Source organism: Cricetulus griseus (genome assembly GCF_003668045.3).
Source record: "Cricetulus griseus strain 17A/GY chromosome 1 unlocalized genomic scaffold, alternate assembly CriGri-PICRH-1.0 chr1_0, whole genome shotgun sequence".
Taxonomy (NCBI): domain Eukaryota; kingdom Metazoa; phylum Chordata; class Mammalia; order Rodentia; family Cricetidae; genus Cricetulus; species Cricetulus griseus.
This window is the reverse complement of record NW_023276806.1, coordinates 210,720,401-210,737,547: the sequence shown is the minus strand read 5'-3', so window position 1 is coordinate 210,737,547 and position 17,147 is coordinate 210,720,401.

Genomic DNA, 17,147 nt, shown 5'->3' with positions numbered 1-17,147 from the left:
AGCACACACGTGGTGGTGGGGCTCGGAGGCTTTTGGCGGAAATATTTATCGTAACATAATCCCATTAAAAAGCAGACTAGCTGGGTCAAAAAGGGAGTCAACTAGAGGGGCCATGGGCAGGATATGGGTCAAGGTGATGAGACAGGGGAATAAAATATGAACAAGGTATCATGGTATGAAAATTCCTTGCATGATAACCCAAAATACAAGTCGGGCGTTGGTGGTGCACGCCTTTAATCCCAGCACTCGGGAGTCAGAGGCAGGCAGATCTCTGTGAGTTTGAGACCAGCCTGGTCTACAAGAGCTAGTTCCAGGACAGCCTCCAAAGCCACAGAGAAACTCTGTCTTGAAAAACAAAACAAAAAAACCCAACAAAACAAAACAAAAACACAAAACAACAAAAAAAGATAACCCAAAATACTAATTTAAATATTCTTAAATGATGAGCTAGCTGCAAAATGCAACCACAGTAGCTGAACTAATTGACTCGTAGAATGTGGACTTCAGTTTTCTTTGTCTGATAAATAAATAAATTTTAGCAAATATACACTGAAATAGTATTTTCTACTTTTTAAAGTAATTAGCAGCTCCTTTCAGCTGCTTCTGAAAATCTGCTCTGAGTTAGACATAATGAAAAGGATACATCAGCAATGGATGGCTCGTAGTTCCCCAGGGCATGAGGATAGCACATGCTACAGTACAAATTCAGCCTAGTCTCTCATTTGGAATCTGTCCCTTCCCAGGATAGAGATACTACCTCTTTCTGCTTCCTACATAATTTTACAATTAAATTAAGTAACATATGAATTGAATTGCTTACTAACCCAGTGCTAGCTGAAAATAGTTGGGACTCATTAAGGTTACTATAATCAAGTTGCAAGCTCCCAATGATATACGTTGGACTTGGCCCAAGCCAAAGAACTATCAGAAATTTTAGATTTTCTTTGTATTGCTTTAAAAACATGAACTGCAACCTGATTCATACTCTGTGTCCATGGTATTAGCCTCCCCTTTAGTTACTCCATAATTTTCATGGCTTCATGGCTTATCTTGGGTCTTTCTTAGCTATCTTTAACCATCATATAATCACAACTATGAAGAGAAAGTAAGCATTCTCTATGACTAGTTCATGTTGCCACTTGAATTATCTTTTCTGTAGTGTTTTCTGTTAAATACCAGGAGCAAACAGCCTGCTGAACATGTAGGATTTCATTGTAATCCACTCCTGCAGTTAGAAGTGAGGGCACTCAGCCCTCAGTCTAAATTCGAGATAGCTCTGAGTCTACAATGAATTACATTTGAAGATTGAAGGATCAAGGCAATTACAGGCTGGAGAAGCACATTAACTTACCAAATTTCTCTTGGCATCTGGACTCTTGAGTTCCATCATGCAAATTTAGTGTAAGTGCATGGTCACAGCTGTTTTAGAGAGAATTCGAGAGGTCCTTTGGTGGCACAAAGAACTTCAAGTTTGCTTTGTAAATCTGGTTATAATTTGTCTTTTGCATACCTTTCTAGTTATAGCCCTCTGTCTTCCAATGAAAAGTTCCTACTGAGCCTAAACTTGGGGCATCATGATTCCTTATTTACTGGTAGCTCCAAGAGTTGATCACTTCTGTTTTTCTGGGCACTTGTTCTAGTTGAAATCTCACACACACACACAAAAAGCACCATTCCTTCAGGTCAGAAATTTCTTTTGATAGACCCTCACCCTACTTAATCCTGTCTCAGCACTGTAAGTTTAGCATATCTACAACATTTGGATTTTATGTGCTTCCAGTGACTCTGTGTCTTTATTTCAGACACATTGCTGCTTATAATTCTCTGGTTTTGTATACTGAGTGACCACCATGAGTGATACCAAAGCTCACACATCTGCAAATCACAGCCCTGCAGCCAAATCCCGGCTTCTGTTGTAGGAGAAATATGGGCACCAATTTTCGGGGCCCTGAATGAGCTATCTGTAGAGGCTGAAGTTAAATTTTATCTCAAAACTTCATAAATAAATTTTGAATATTTCACCTGTCTCACAAATCTACACTTTTTCCTATATCCAGTCTCAAATAAACAGTCTAAGCCTAAATAGAGATGTCATCTAATGGGTCTTTGTCATTTGAGACTAGTTTTTATATCAAGATATCTTTTTAAGTGTTATAAGAATTAATAAGAATGATGGGGATTGGCTCTGTGTTGTACTTAAGGAAGTCATTTATTCCTCAAGAAAGTCTCCTTGTTACAAAAAATGGAAAATTTGAGCTCTTCAGAAATAAAATAATGTAGTTACAAGTGAACTTTTTATAACTTTAAATCATGGATGTGAAATGAATCTCTTAGCAACAATATTTAAACATGAAGCTCAGTGTCCTGTGAATCAATCGCTTCTGAGGGATGTATACTTATAATTTTAGGTAATTTCTTGCTTTATAGAAAGTGTTATTCCAAGCAACACATGTGAGGAAACCAGTACTCGACTGGCTGGTTCATATATGGATGGTGTGACATGCTGCATGTGTTCCATGGATCAGATCTTTTCAACTCTGTATGTATGTTAGAATTACCTTGGGATCTTTTAAAACCTACAGATGTCTGGACTTTCTGAGGTCAATTTAATCAGAATCACTAGGGATAAGACCATATATTAGAATATGAAAAAAATCTCTATATTATTCCAGTATGGTGATGAGGTTGAAAATCATTGCTCAGAGATTGTTAAATATATTCTAACTCATTGGCTACCAATAAAAGCTAACATTTATTGCTAATTTTGTACTAAGCATTTTGCTCATGTGTTCCTTTGCCAGACCCTCATGGTTATTTTATGAGGCAGTTATCATTATTCCCTGTCTTATTCCATTTATACTCTTATGACAAAAAAAAATCTAAGACTGGGTAATGTATAAGTAATAGACATTTATTTTTTTACAGTTCTAGAGTATGGGGAATGAAAGATCAAGGAGCTGGCAGATTGGGCATTTGGGGAAGAGCAAGGCACCAACAAATACTGTGGTCAGTGAGGGTTCACTCTGCTTCACAGGCGAAACCCTGTTGCTATGGCCTCACCTGCTAGAGAAGACTGAAAGGCCAAGGCAGCTCAAGTACTCCCTTTAAACTCTTGGTAAAGTCAGTGGTCCCATTTATGAAGTCTGCTCCTTTGATGTCACCTCTCCCAAGGACTCATTTGTTAATTCTATCACATTGCTCATTAAGTTTCAACAAAGGATGCATATAACTGAACCTGGGCAAAATTCATTGATAATTAAAATAAATCATTTTATAGAAAACTGAATTCACCCAAACACATGTAGTTTATAGGCCAAAGACTTCATGTTTAGACAATTGGATGTCAGAACTTGCAGACTTGACCTTCGAACTGTACTGCTCAAACCTTTTATGGATAGATTTCATATACATTAATAGTAACGTGGTATTTACATTAATAATGCTAACAGAAGTATAATTAACTTTAGTGGTGAGTTCTTTGGATAAAATCAACCACTTTAATATTTGGAACTCTTATGTAGATCTTTTTGTGTTTTCAATCTGCTCTTAAAGAAGTCAGTTTGCAGCTCAGCACATATTCTGTTCCTGATAGTGAATTAAGAAACTGATGAATCTCCATGCAGGCAAAATCACAATAAGGCTGATTTATTCAGTCAGAAAGCCCAGCCATTATTTATCTTTAGCTAATAAAAATACATCCACTCCCTGGTATGGTGGCATATGCCTATAATCTCAGCACTTGAGAGGATCAGGAGTTCAAAGTCAGTCATAGCTACACTGAGAGATAGAGGGCAACGTGGGATGTATGAAGCTACTTTAACAGAAATAGATGAATAAATAACAAATTGGAAGTATTTACTAATTCAAAATTTAAAATCCTCATTGCAGTTGTTTCCTTATAACAATTTCTGAATTGAAGAGATCCCAAATAATGAAATTTTTAAATAATAAGAAAATATTCTGTTCCTTTCTCACTAAGAAGCAAAGGAAAAATGCTCCTTGTGAGATTAGAGGTCTACACAAAGTACATCACTGTTCTTCATTCTGAAATTCTCTTCTAATTATCTGCATATAAACAATGTTAGTTTTCTCTTGGAATCCTTTAGAAACCAACACAGAGTACACCAGTATGACCTCGAATCCAGGAAGGCAGATAATCTTCTATTTGGAATTTAAGACATGCAATCTTGTTATTTATTTTCCGTTTTTAAGCATCCATACAGTTACTGTAATTAAATATTAAGTCCCTAGAGTCTGGACGTTTTCCCCCTTTTGTTTCACAGCTCCTTGCAATAAACAATGGGCTGCTCAAAGTACATACAGTTGAATGCAGATAGGCAGACTACAGGAGTGATTTACTGTGTGAGAAGCTTTCATATCAACTGTAACATTAAAAACAAATTAATATTCCTCAACATTTTAAGATAATATATAAATAAAAAATTAAATTATTGTTGATTATAAGTTTAAAATGCTATCCTTAATATTTATTATTCAATATCTATGTTAATGTCATGTGAAATGTCCTTTGTTTATATTATGTTCAAGTTGTGAGCTACACTGTGCTCATAAAATATACATGTTTAAAAAATATATATATTGGCATCGTAATCCTAAATACCTCCCAATGTAACTATATTTGGACATTAGAGCTCTTAAGAGGTGATTTAGTTGAAATGAGGTCATTCTGATGAATTCCAATTACATATGATGGGTGTATTTATAATAAGAGATTGTGGGGGACGGAAAATCACATGAAGACACCAGAAGGCAGCCACTGAAAGTAAGATAGCCCTCTTGGGGTATTTATTTACAATTTTACCTTCCATAGAAAACTCCTAAATATTAATGAATAAGCACATTCCTATTATTTAATTTTTGTGAAAAAATATATATATAGTGTTGAGCTATGTAAACTCTAGAAAACTCTCACACTCTGTGATAAAGATGCCCAGTAAACACATTCGAGTTTTTCTTTTACTAAAAATAAATTCTTTTCTCATATAATATATCATGATTATTGCTTGACCACCCTCTATTCCTCCTCATTCCAACCCAATTCCTCTCCCCTCTGGATCTACTCCATTTTTCTGTCTCTAATGAAAAAAGAACAGGTTTCTACAAGATTACAACCAAACATGGCAAAATAAAATACAATAAGATGAAGCAGAAATATCATATCAAAGTTTGACACAGCAACTCAACAGGAGAAGAGTCCCAAGAGAAAGCACAAGAGTCAGAGACCCACTCATTCTTATGGTCAGGAGTCCCATTAGAACACTAAGCTTAATAGATATAATATATATGAAAAGGAGATGACCAAGGTCCATGTACGCCCCATAATTGCTGCTTCAGTCTCTGTGAGCTCATATGTACCTTATTTAGTTGAATCAAAAGGCCTTTTTCTCCTGGTGTCCTCCATCCTTTCTGATTCTACAATCTTTCTGCCTCATCTTTTGCAGGATTCCCTGAGGTATGAAGAGAGGGATTTGATGAGGACCTCCTATATAGAATCTCTCTCCTCGAAACGTCTGATTGTGGGTTTCTTCATCTGTTCCCACCTCCTTCTGGAAGAAGCCTCTCTGATGATGACTGGATAAGGCATTGATCTTTGATTACAGCAGAATATCATTAGGATTCATTTTATTGATACTGTTTCAAGACTAGTAGTGTTTGATTTACCCATTCTCTTGCTATCTTGTCTGATTCTTGGTTACTCAAGCAGTGTTGCGCATGGGTTGCCTCTCTTAGAGTGGGCCTTAAGTCAAATCAAACATTCGTTGGTTAGTGCCACAAATTCTGTATCACCATTGCCTTAGCATATTTTGTAGACAAGACAGATTGTAAGTCAAAGGTTTTGTGAGGCTTGGTGTCCACATTTCTCTTTCTGTAACATTCAGTGTACCTTCCTGCACCAAGGAGACTAGAACATATGGCTCCACGCAGGTACCAGTCTGACTTCTCCATGTTCAGAAATTGTGTGGGCATTGTCCACAGCATTGGAACCCCACTGTATATTTTCAGAGAGCAGCCTTTTGTCTTAGCAACAGCCTGAATTATTTGGGAATTCCCATGGGACCTCCTTAGCCAACAACTCAACTGAATACTTTCCAGTCCCACCACTAAATAGCTTACCTGGCTACAAGAGACAGCCAGTTGAGACTCATCCCCCACTACTAGGGGTCCTCACTGGGATCACCTTCATACATTCTAGGAATTTTGCCCTGCACTAGCGTTACACAAACTCCCAAATGTCCCCCAATTCCAGCCAATTCTCCTCCACACTCTCCTTCTACCCCATCTCCCACCCTACCATCTCCTCTACACTCACACCTTCACTCCTATCCACCCACAAAATCTGTGGTATTTCCCCCTTCCAGAGAGATCATTCCATCTATATTCCTCCTCTTTATCTAACCTTTCTGGATTATTTTGTATCTTGGTTATCATCTACTTAACAGCTAACGTCCATTTACAATTGAATAATACTAGATTTAACTTTCTGTGTCTGAAATGCCTTACTCAAGATGTTTTTTTTTTTCTACTTCCATCTATTTGCTTGAAGATTTCATGATCTAATTTTTTAAATGGCTCCATTGTGTAAATGTACCACATTTTCTTTACCATTCTTATTTCGAATTTAAGGAGTATTGGCATTAACTCTTCTTTGAAAGCCTGATAGAATTATCTAAAATTATCTGGCCCTGGGCTTTTTGTTTGTTTGTTTCTTTGTTTTGTTTTGCTAGAATTTTAATCAATGTTTCTGTTTAACTAGGGGTTATAAATCTATTCTAATTTTTTATCTAATGTTGATTTAATTTTGGTATGTGAAACCCATTCAGAAAATTATCCATTTCTTTTAAATTATCCAATTTTGTGGAGTACAGGTTTTTGAAGTATGACCTGACCATTCTCTGGATTTCCTCAGTGTCTGTTGTTATTTTCCCTTTTTCAATTCTGATTTTGTTAATATGGATATTATCTCTGTGTCTTTTAGTTAATTTGGATAAGGATTTGCTCTCTTGATTTTCTCAATGAACTAACTCTTGGTTTCATTGATTCTTTGTATCTTTCACTTTGTTTCTATTTCACTGAGGTTAGTCCTCAGTTCCATTTTTTTCTTGGCTACTCCTTTTGGGTGTGTTTACTTCCTTTTGATCTAGAGCTTTCAGGTATGCTGTTAACTTATTATTATGAGATTGCTCCAGTTTTTTATGTCAGCACTCATTCTTAGCACCACTTTCATTGTGTCCCATACGTTTGGGTATGCTATGTATTCATTTTCATTGAATGCTAGAAAGTCTTATTCTTTCTTTACTTCTGTCTTGACCTATTTTTCACTCCTTAGAGAGTTTGTACAGTTTCCATAAGTTTGTAGGCTTTCTGTTGTTTCTTTTGTAAGTAATTTTTATTTAAATTAGAAACAAGATTGTTTTTCATGTCAATCCAAGTTCCCTCTTCCTCCTCTCCTCCCCTGCCCCCCGCACCGACTCACTATCCCATCTCCTTTTTAATCCCCAGGGAGGGTGAGTCCTTCCATGGGAGATCTTCAAAGACTTTCATATCATTTGGAGCAGGGCATAGACTCTCCCCCATGTGTCTAGGCTGAGAGAGCATCCTTCTATGTGGAGTGGGCTCCCAAAGTCCATTCATATACTAGGAATAAATACTGATCCACTACCAGAGGCCCCATAGATTAACAAAATCTCCAAACTGACATCCTTATTCAGGTGGTCTGGAACCCTATGCTGGTTTCCCAGCAATCAGTCTGGGGTCCATAAGATCCCCCTTGTTCAGATCAAGTGTTTCTGTTGTTTCTTTTGATATCTAGCTTTACTCCATGGTGGGCAGATTGGAAGCAAAGAGTTTTCGGTTTTCTTGTTATCTGTTGAGACTCGCTTTGTATCCACATATGCAGTCAATTTTAAAGGAATTTCAATAAGGTGCAGATAATAAGGTATATTTTTTTTGTGTTTGGGTGAAACGCTCTGTAAATATCTGTTAGAGTCATTTGGTTTAAAATATGCTAGTTCCAGTATTTCTCTGTTTAGTTTTATCTGTATGACTTGTCTATGGGTGACAGTGACATATTAAAGTCTCCCTCTCCCAGTGTGTGTAGATCAGTTGTGGTTTAAGTTGTAGTAGTGTTTCTTACAAAAACTTGTGTGGCCTTATGTTTTGGGGCATAATGTTAGGAATTGAAATATCATCTTGGGTGGATTTTCCTTTGATGAGTATGTGCTGTCCTTCCCACCTTTTTTGATTAGTTTTGGTTTGAAGTCTATTTTGTTAGATATTAAAATGGCTACAGTAGCCTCCTTCTTAGGTCCATTTCCTTGGAATATATTTTTCCAACCTTTTACCTTGAAGTATGTCTATCCTTGATGTTGAGGTGTGTTTCTTGGATGGAACAGAAAGATGGATATTGTTTTTGCATCTGTTCTGTTAGTTTGTGTCTTTTTATTATTGAAAAGAGACCATTGATATTGAGAGATATGAATATAATGATTGTGGATTCTTCTTATTTTATTATTGTTGTAGGAGCTGTTGCTGCTGCTGCTTGGTGGTGGAGGTGTGTGTGTGTGTGTTGGTTTTGTAAGTGTGAGATTATTTCCTTCCTTTATTTTTATGGGTCTAGTTAACCTCTTTGGGTTGAAGTTTTCCTTCTGGCATCTTCTTTAGGGCTGGATTTGTGGATAGATAGATATGGTTTAAATTTGATTTTATCATAAAATATCTTGTTTTTACTGTCTATGATGACTGAAGGTATTACCAGGTATAATACACTGTGATGGCATCTGTGGTGTCTTAGAGTCTATAACCCATCTGTCCAGTCCTTCTGGTTTTTAGAGTCTCCATTGAGTTGGGTGTGTTTCTAAGAGGTCTACCTTTGTATGTTACTTCATCTTTTTCTCTTATAACTTTTAATATACTCTGTTCTGTACATTTAGTGTTTTGATTATTATGTAGTGATGGGGGCTTTCTTTTCTGATCAAATCTATTTGATGTCCTGCATGCTTCTTATACCTTTATAGGCTTTCCCTTCTTTAGGTTAAGAAAATTTTCTTCTATGGTTTTGCTGAAAATATTTTCAGGCCCCTTGAGCTGGGTTTTTTCTCCTTCCACTAATACTATTATTCTCAGGTTTGGTAATTTCATAGTGTCCCAGACTTCCTGATGTTTTGTGTCAAAATTTTTTTAGATTTATCACATTTGACCTTTGTATCCACTTATTCTATTATATCTTCACTGCCTGAAATTATCTCTTCCATCTCTTGTATTCCCTTGGTGAAGCTTACCTCTGAAGTTGCTGTTCAAATTCCAATTTTTTTTAATTTCCAGAAATGCCCTCATTTGTGTTTTCTTTATTGCTTCTGTTTTCATTTTCAGGTCTTGAATGCTTTTATTCATTTCCTTCAACTGTTTGTTTGTTTGTTTGTGGACTTTCCTTAAGGGATTTATTCATTTCCTCCAATTTTTTGTTTGTGTCTTCCTGCATTTCCTTAAGGGATTTAGTCATTTCCTCCAGTTGTTTGTGTCTTCCTGCATTTCTTTAAGGGATTTATATTCATTTCCTCTTCAAGAACCTTTATTATCCGCATATAGTTAGGCTTAAGGTGTGCTTCAGCTATGTTGGAATATTCAGGGCCTTTTGTTGTAGGATAGCTACGCTCTACTGGAGGCATATTTCCCTGGCTGTTATTGTGTTCTTATATTGGCATCTAGGCATTTGGGTTTGGGATGATTATAGGTCTAGTGTTGATTTATGGATTTGTCTTTGATGTGTGGATGTTTTGTTCCTTGGTTTCTGTTTCCTCTATGGATTTTCAGAGAGCGTGATGACTATACTGATCTGTTCAGCTGGTATGTTCACAGGGAATGCTGGCTGTTGTTGGATCCTGGGACACTGGGATGAGTTGGAGGAAGGAATGTTCAAGGAGAAGGTAATTCATTGAAGGTGGGATTAGAAGAAAGAGAGATTGCAGCAGTTTTCCTGCTACAGAGCTGGGGATGAGGCTGGGGTATTTGGTCTTAGGAGCAGTAGGAGAGTCATGGGTCTGTCTTCAGCCCACTTGTTACCTTGGGAAGAGAAGACCTCAGGTTAGCAGGTGGTGCCTGATGGGGTTGCAGTCTGGGACAAAGCAGTGAATAGGAGAAGGAAGGTTGGAAGGGAAGATTTGTGGGATCCACAGGAGATGTGAATAGGTACCAGTGAAAGCTGCCACAGATAACTACAAAGTTGAGGCTAAGCCTGGGGATTGAATCTGGCAGAAGGAAGGTCTGTGGGCAGTCTACCTGATTTTCTGGCATTAGTGGTCTGTGGGATAACAGGAGATATGCCGGAGTTAGGGGGCTGGAATAGAGTGACCAAGTAGGAGTAAACAGGTGAGAGGGTAGACTGTGGGATCCACAGCAGATGTGTGCAGGAGAGAATGAAGGCTACAGCTGGTGTTGTGCTATAGACCTGGGGATGAGACTGGGAGATTGGATCTGGGGGAACAGGAACACTAGACTGGGTATTGGATTTGGAGGGGAGGAAGGGGTGGTGAGGGTCTTCAGTTAGCTTATCTGTTTGCCACTTTTGCTTAGCTGGTTGTTCTCAGCAAAAGCTACTGGTGTTGGAGGCTGGGATAATGGGATGTGTTCGGGGGAGAAGAGCTTTGTGATCCCTTGGGGATGAGGGCAGTGAGGTAGACCACAGCAGGTTTCCTGCTACAGAGCTGTGAATAAGGCTGGGGTACTCGATCTTAGGAGCAATCAGAAAGCTGTAGGTTCTCCTTCAGCCTCATGGTCCAGAGTAAAATGTTTTTCCATTTTTTTCATTGCTTTTTATTTCTCAGGATCCTAATTTGTTCTATTTGGATTTTCACAAAACCAGAATTGAGAACCATTTCTTTGTGTGTCCTTGCTTATAATGACAACAGATCACCCCAACGGAGTAAAACAAAAGATATCCAATCTAACATTGAGCTGTGAATTTTTGAAAATATTAATTTGCATTTGAAATAATTTTAAAAATTACTTCCTTATTTGGCATCAAAAGAGAGGTCACTCCCTTTATATGTACACATTGAAAATTTTTGACCTCTTGACCTTTTGTAGCTAAGAATGCTCACACTATAGCTGCTGAATTGTGTGGTAACCATTGGGGACTCTGTGTAAATGCCCTGTGATACCTGAGTCTCTATATGATCAGCAGCAGATACACAGATGTGATATACTTTGAAGATTGGGCTACTCTACAAATTCCCTGAAAACTGATACCAAGTATCAAACATAGTTTCCACAAACCACACATGGAAATTATATATGTATATGTATATTTATTTATGAATGCTACACCTGATCTTTAAAGGACCTCATCTCATTATGTATCACATTTTCTATTTTGAATATTTTCCCTTCCCCAAGAGTTTCTTTTAGTTTTCTCCCATTTCTTTTGACAAATTTGCAATCCCATGTCACTAACATCACTTCATACTTAAATGTAGACAAATCTTATCTGCTTCATAAGTATTAATTTAAAGTTATGTAAAATATCAATCACAGTTAACCTGTATTTCAATTAGGCTCTATTCATGTCAGTATTTTCAAAGTCACATCAAGATAAATTACTGTTTGATGGTAGTATAAAAAATTTTCAAATATTTGAAATATTCCTTCAAAACATTTTTAAAATTATTATGTATAATGCATAAAAAGAGTATTTCAGATGCTCCAGAAAAAAATGCTGTTTATAGACATCAGTTTCACTGATACTTCACAAAAATAAACCTTCTGTATTGGTCTACAGCAATATCCAGGACAGTCTTCAGCAAAATCATAGAGTTTAAAATTTTTATAAAACTCAGGCAAACTCATCCATCCATGATTGAATTTCAGAGACTTCTAACCTTCTCCCTGTGTGTTAATTTAGGATTCAACTTCAGATAGGAATATATATCCTGGAGCAGCCGTGGAAATGAGGAAATAAAAAGGAACTCATGGGGGGGGTGGTGAGAGCAGAGAGGAGAAGAGCAGGAAAAGGTGATATAAAGGGGAAATAGGCAAAACAATGAAGAAGCTTTAATCAAAGAGTGGGGAGGAGGAAAATACAGATTGACAGGGAGTGGAGATGAATAACAACAAAGGCCTTTGAAAAGTCTTAAGTAATCACATTACTTTATATATTCCCCCAAATTACATTTATGCATACAAATAAAAGTACACAACTTGGGAGCCATAACTACTTAACAGAAACAGCACCAGGCATGAAAAAAACAAACAAACAAAAAAAAAAACCTCTTTCAGAGATGGAGGCCAGGGAAGTCCAAGGACTCCCAAACAATATAAAGTGATTGCTATTGCCCTTGAATACCTGTAAGTCCCCTTTGATGAAGTCACCACAAACTTTGGACATAGGATTCAGGATTTGAGCTAGAACTGACTAGCAAGCCTCCTCGAGATTTCCACAGAAACAGAAGATATATAAGCTTCAAGGGAAGCAATCAATAGCCATATTCAGCTGTTCCACCCATAAACTACCACAACAATCAATCTGGCAAGATATTTCTCAAGGTACAAGGGTGGCATATTTATCAAGGGGGTAACTAACAGCTGTCGAATTTGACTCAAGCCATCCTTGACATGAGAGAAGTCATGGTAAGTACTGAAAACCAGGAGGGGAACCTACTACCACCACTTTCCTAACCCAGTAGAATCCCTAACTTCGGTCTAAATACTCTCCCTCACCCACAGATGAGTAAAGACATCACCCCCTCATCAAAGAAGCTTCCTTTGCAGCAGAAGGAGACTGTTACAGAGAGCAACAGCTAGTCAGAGTACAAAGAACAACTGACTGTGAGGTACCAACCCCAGTTGATACATCTCAAATACAGCTTCTACACCCAAACACAGAACAAAAGATGGGGCAAATAAATTGTAAGAGCCAGAGATCTGCTGTGGGATTCTGACTTCTATCTATGAAAAGGAATCTACCCCCATGGAATAGCAACAATATGACTGTTTAAATAAGATTCGAACAACTCTACCAATTGACATCCCAGCATAGATGGAGAAAATCTCAGAGTCCCACCTCTAGATGAAGAGTTACAAGCAATCAACACCTCTTGAGAGAGGAAAACTTACTATTCCCCATGGATGAGCCCCCTAATTGGTTATCCAACACCAAGTGGCAGTATATGCATACAGACAATACTCAACAGGCTCAGCAAGTTATATTTGCCTACTTTTATCCTTTTTAATTTTTTTACCTCTTTTTGAATATTTCATACAAAAACCTTTAATCATCTTACTTCCCCTTAACTCCTCCCAGATACTGCTCCCTGCTCATCCAATATACTGTTCCTTCTCTGTCTTAAAAACAAAAACAAAACAAAACACAAAACACAGGGTTTGCATTGGCCAGCTAACCCTGAAAATTAGGCCTTATCTAGAGTATGGTTGATATATCTAGTGTCACTCCACCAAGGAAAAGTTACCTTTCCTCTCTGTGCATATTTGAATAAAAATGGTTCCATATATCTGACTGCTTGGTCTCAGTTACAGAAACTGTTTAGGAAGGATTTGGAGGTGTTGCCTTGTTGAAAAAGGTGTGTCACTGGGTGTGGTTTTTGAAGTTTAAAAAGTCCACCGCAGGCTGATGTGACCCTCCCTACATCTAACATGAGGATCAGACCTCTCAGCTACTGCTCCAGCACCCTCTCTGCCTGTCTGCTGCCAGGTTCTCCACCATGGTGGCCATGGACTAACCCTCTGCAACCATGAGCCTAAAATCACGTACTTTGTTTTATAAGTTGACTTGCTCATGATGTTTTGTCATGGCAGTAGAAAAAGTATTGCGATTTTTGCTTCTTGGATAGTGGTCGGACTTTGTGTCTACTCTCCCTTCTCAGTGCTGGGATTTGTTTCTGTCTGGAACTTGTGCAGGTTTTGAGGTTTTATGTACTTAAGCCCCATTGTGTTTGCTTGAAGTCATCTACCACCTCTGACTCTTGTAATCTTTCTGCTCCTTTTCCATGTAGATCCTCAAGCTCTGAGGGGAGAGGTGTTATAAAGGCATTCAATTTAGAACTCAGAGCTCCAAAGTCACCCTCTATATATTATGCAGTTGTTGGTCTCTGTGTTTATTACCACACACTTCAAGAAGAAGCTCTACTGAAGACAGTTGACTAGTGCACTCCTCTGAAGTTCTGGTGGGAACTCTGGGCTCAGGCTGCAGGGAGTCCCAGAGTGGTGCCTATGTCTATGCAAACTGTAACAACAATGGGACTAGAAGAGATTGTAAATGCAGGAAGCAGACCATCATGGGAAGGTAGGAAGGAAGAGAGGGAAGAGGGAAATAATGTCATGTTTTCATTCATTCTTAAAAGGAGATTTGCACATTGTACTGAGAGTTTTTATCCTGAAACAAAAGTAGTAGGTTTGATATTCTTTATTTTATAAGCTAGAAATAATATTACTAGTTTAAAACTTGGTTCTCTCCTTCTCCCAAAACTCCCCTTACAACATAGGCTCTGTTGTAAAGATGAGAACATCCTTAGACACAGTGGCAAACTTCTCACTCTGTCCCCAGTGAATGATATGAGCTCCACATCTAGCCTCTCTTGAAGTACCTTTTTTCTTCCTCACAGGTTATGAATCAACTTGACAGATCTCTATACTAGGACCTCACTTTTGCCTCATGGATGCCATCAGCTTTATAACGAAATATAAGTTCACCAATGTTGCAAGTTTAGAGAACATTTTGAGCCCATCTCTAGTAGGTGACAGTCTCTTAACCACTAAGCCACCTCTCTAGCCCAAGGTGACACTCCCTTAACCATCTTGTGTCATTTTCTGTCTTCTTCCTTTTGTCCATGTTTTTGTTTATCTCATCTTTCCTACGAGATTGAGATTATATTTATTCTTCTTTATGGTATGAGTCTTTATAAGTATCAGAAACTCTGTGGAACAAAGTATCCTAACTGACAGTAGTTTTTCAATGCTATTAAATGTTTAATTCTGGACATCTAACTTGTAAAACTAAGAGACTTTGTGATGCCTCAATTCATACAGTGCAACTGTAGTTGTTGTTCTTGGAATCTGTAAATTGTTCAAGACCATTTCTGAGTAGCAAATGTAACCCAAGGTTGTCAAGAACTCTCACAGAAAACTGTAAGTATATTTCTGTACATATTAGAGACTAGATTTTTGAAGAAATCACAGGAATAAAATAATTGATTCTTTCTTACTGATCATTGAAATTATTAGGAGAGACATTAAACTTTACACCACAGAGAATAATCTGCTTCTGAATCCTTGATGGACCAGAAGCCCCAAGAATCTAAGAATGCTCTGACTCATAAATTAAATGACATAATGATTCTTCTTAGAAAAAAATCATTCCTTAACATAATAATTTAGTCTCTTGCAAATAAAAAACCAATCATTTAAAATATTTCAAATAGTGCCATCCAACTGCCTTCTCTTTCTCTGGCCTCCTACCAAGCACCTTTAAATTAGGCAACAGGAGATGTTGTACTGAACATATTATCTTTATAATTTCACAGGCCCCTCAGCTGGAGTGCAGGATCAATTCCCACACTTTAATCCTGTCTGCCTAAGAATTTTTCAACTACATAACTGACAAATAACCTGAGCTGTAATTTATGGATCTTTCCTCCACAGGAAATAGTCATAGCTGGTTCTTCATACAAATTACCTTGCAATACAGTAAAAACTACATAATCTTATAAAGCTCACCAATATCACAAATAAACAAACAAAATAACAGAAAAACACAGAAGAAACACTACAAAGCAGCTGGCTACATCTTAGTTCTTTAGTAAAGGGCAGTTTCTGGACTTAGCCCTCTGAAAGAGGAATCAGAGTTTGGAGCAGGTGGCATTAATCTAAATGAGAAACTACAGTAACAATGGGGATATAAGAGAGAAGAAAGATTTGAGAGCAGTTCAGAAGGCTTCACATCTTTGTAAAAGAAAACAAGGTGGCCCTGGAATTCATTGGTATATGAACTTGTAAAGAGAGCCGATTGTAGGAAGTTAAAATGCTAAGTATAATTCTAGACTTTTTAAGAATCTCTTATAAAGCCTATAGATAGCTGTTAAATAAATACCCCAATCTCCCTCTGTTTTTTATTATTATTATTCTTTGCATTTGCTCATCAAATGCAACCACACTGGTTATCCTAGCCAAGATCATCTTGTTGGTCATGTGACAACCATTGACCACTCCATCTAGAATTCTTGCTGCCCTTGCCATTGGGCTGTTTCTTTTTATTCTATTTTGAACTCCTCAACACTCTTTCAGGGCTCTTCCATAACTTTGTTCTCCTTCAGCTTCATCTTTTACCTTCTCAAACCCAATGCTCAAGTCATGTCACGAGATTTTATTTGTTTAGTGTGCTTCTTTTGTTCATTGTCACATCCTTTTACAGAAGAAGTCCTGTCCAAAGACCTCTTCATCTGCCAAATACCAGGGTTTCTTGCTTCTAGGTACTCAGATATGATTGTCTATTTTGCTACTTGCATATAGTATTTTAACTGTTCATTGGATATCTCTGTGTTTCCTACTGGATTGAAGCAGTCTGTGTCCTGTTGATCTGTGAACTCACAGGAAAATTTCAGGGACACTTTGTGTCTCATATTCAACCTTTATGCTCATATATTCTCCGATGCAATTTATGTTATAACTCTGTTGTTTAAATGATATTTAAAAGTGCATAGAGTCATACTGATGACTTTACTACATGTGAAAATAAAAGTATACTAAATGACAACTCAATTATGTAGAAAAACTAGATACTCATCAAGGACACATATTAAAAAATCTTTAATTTTCTAGTAACAATTTATGTATTGCTAAAGTGAAGATAATTTAATATCTGAGACTTTCTACATGCTACTATTTAATTTATTTTGTTGTTTTTTCTCATAGAGTTTTCACAATAGAAAAAAATATCATGCAGACATTATTTATTTGATTTATATGCTACAAATGATAAATGTTATGAATACAATTTTCCAAAGATAAATCTATTTGCCTTCAGAACAACCTCAGATAATATATTTCAGGACAATATTCATGGGTATTTATTCAATGACAGAATGCAGTTCATTCCAAAATTTGACTTTGTCAGTAGTGAG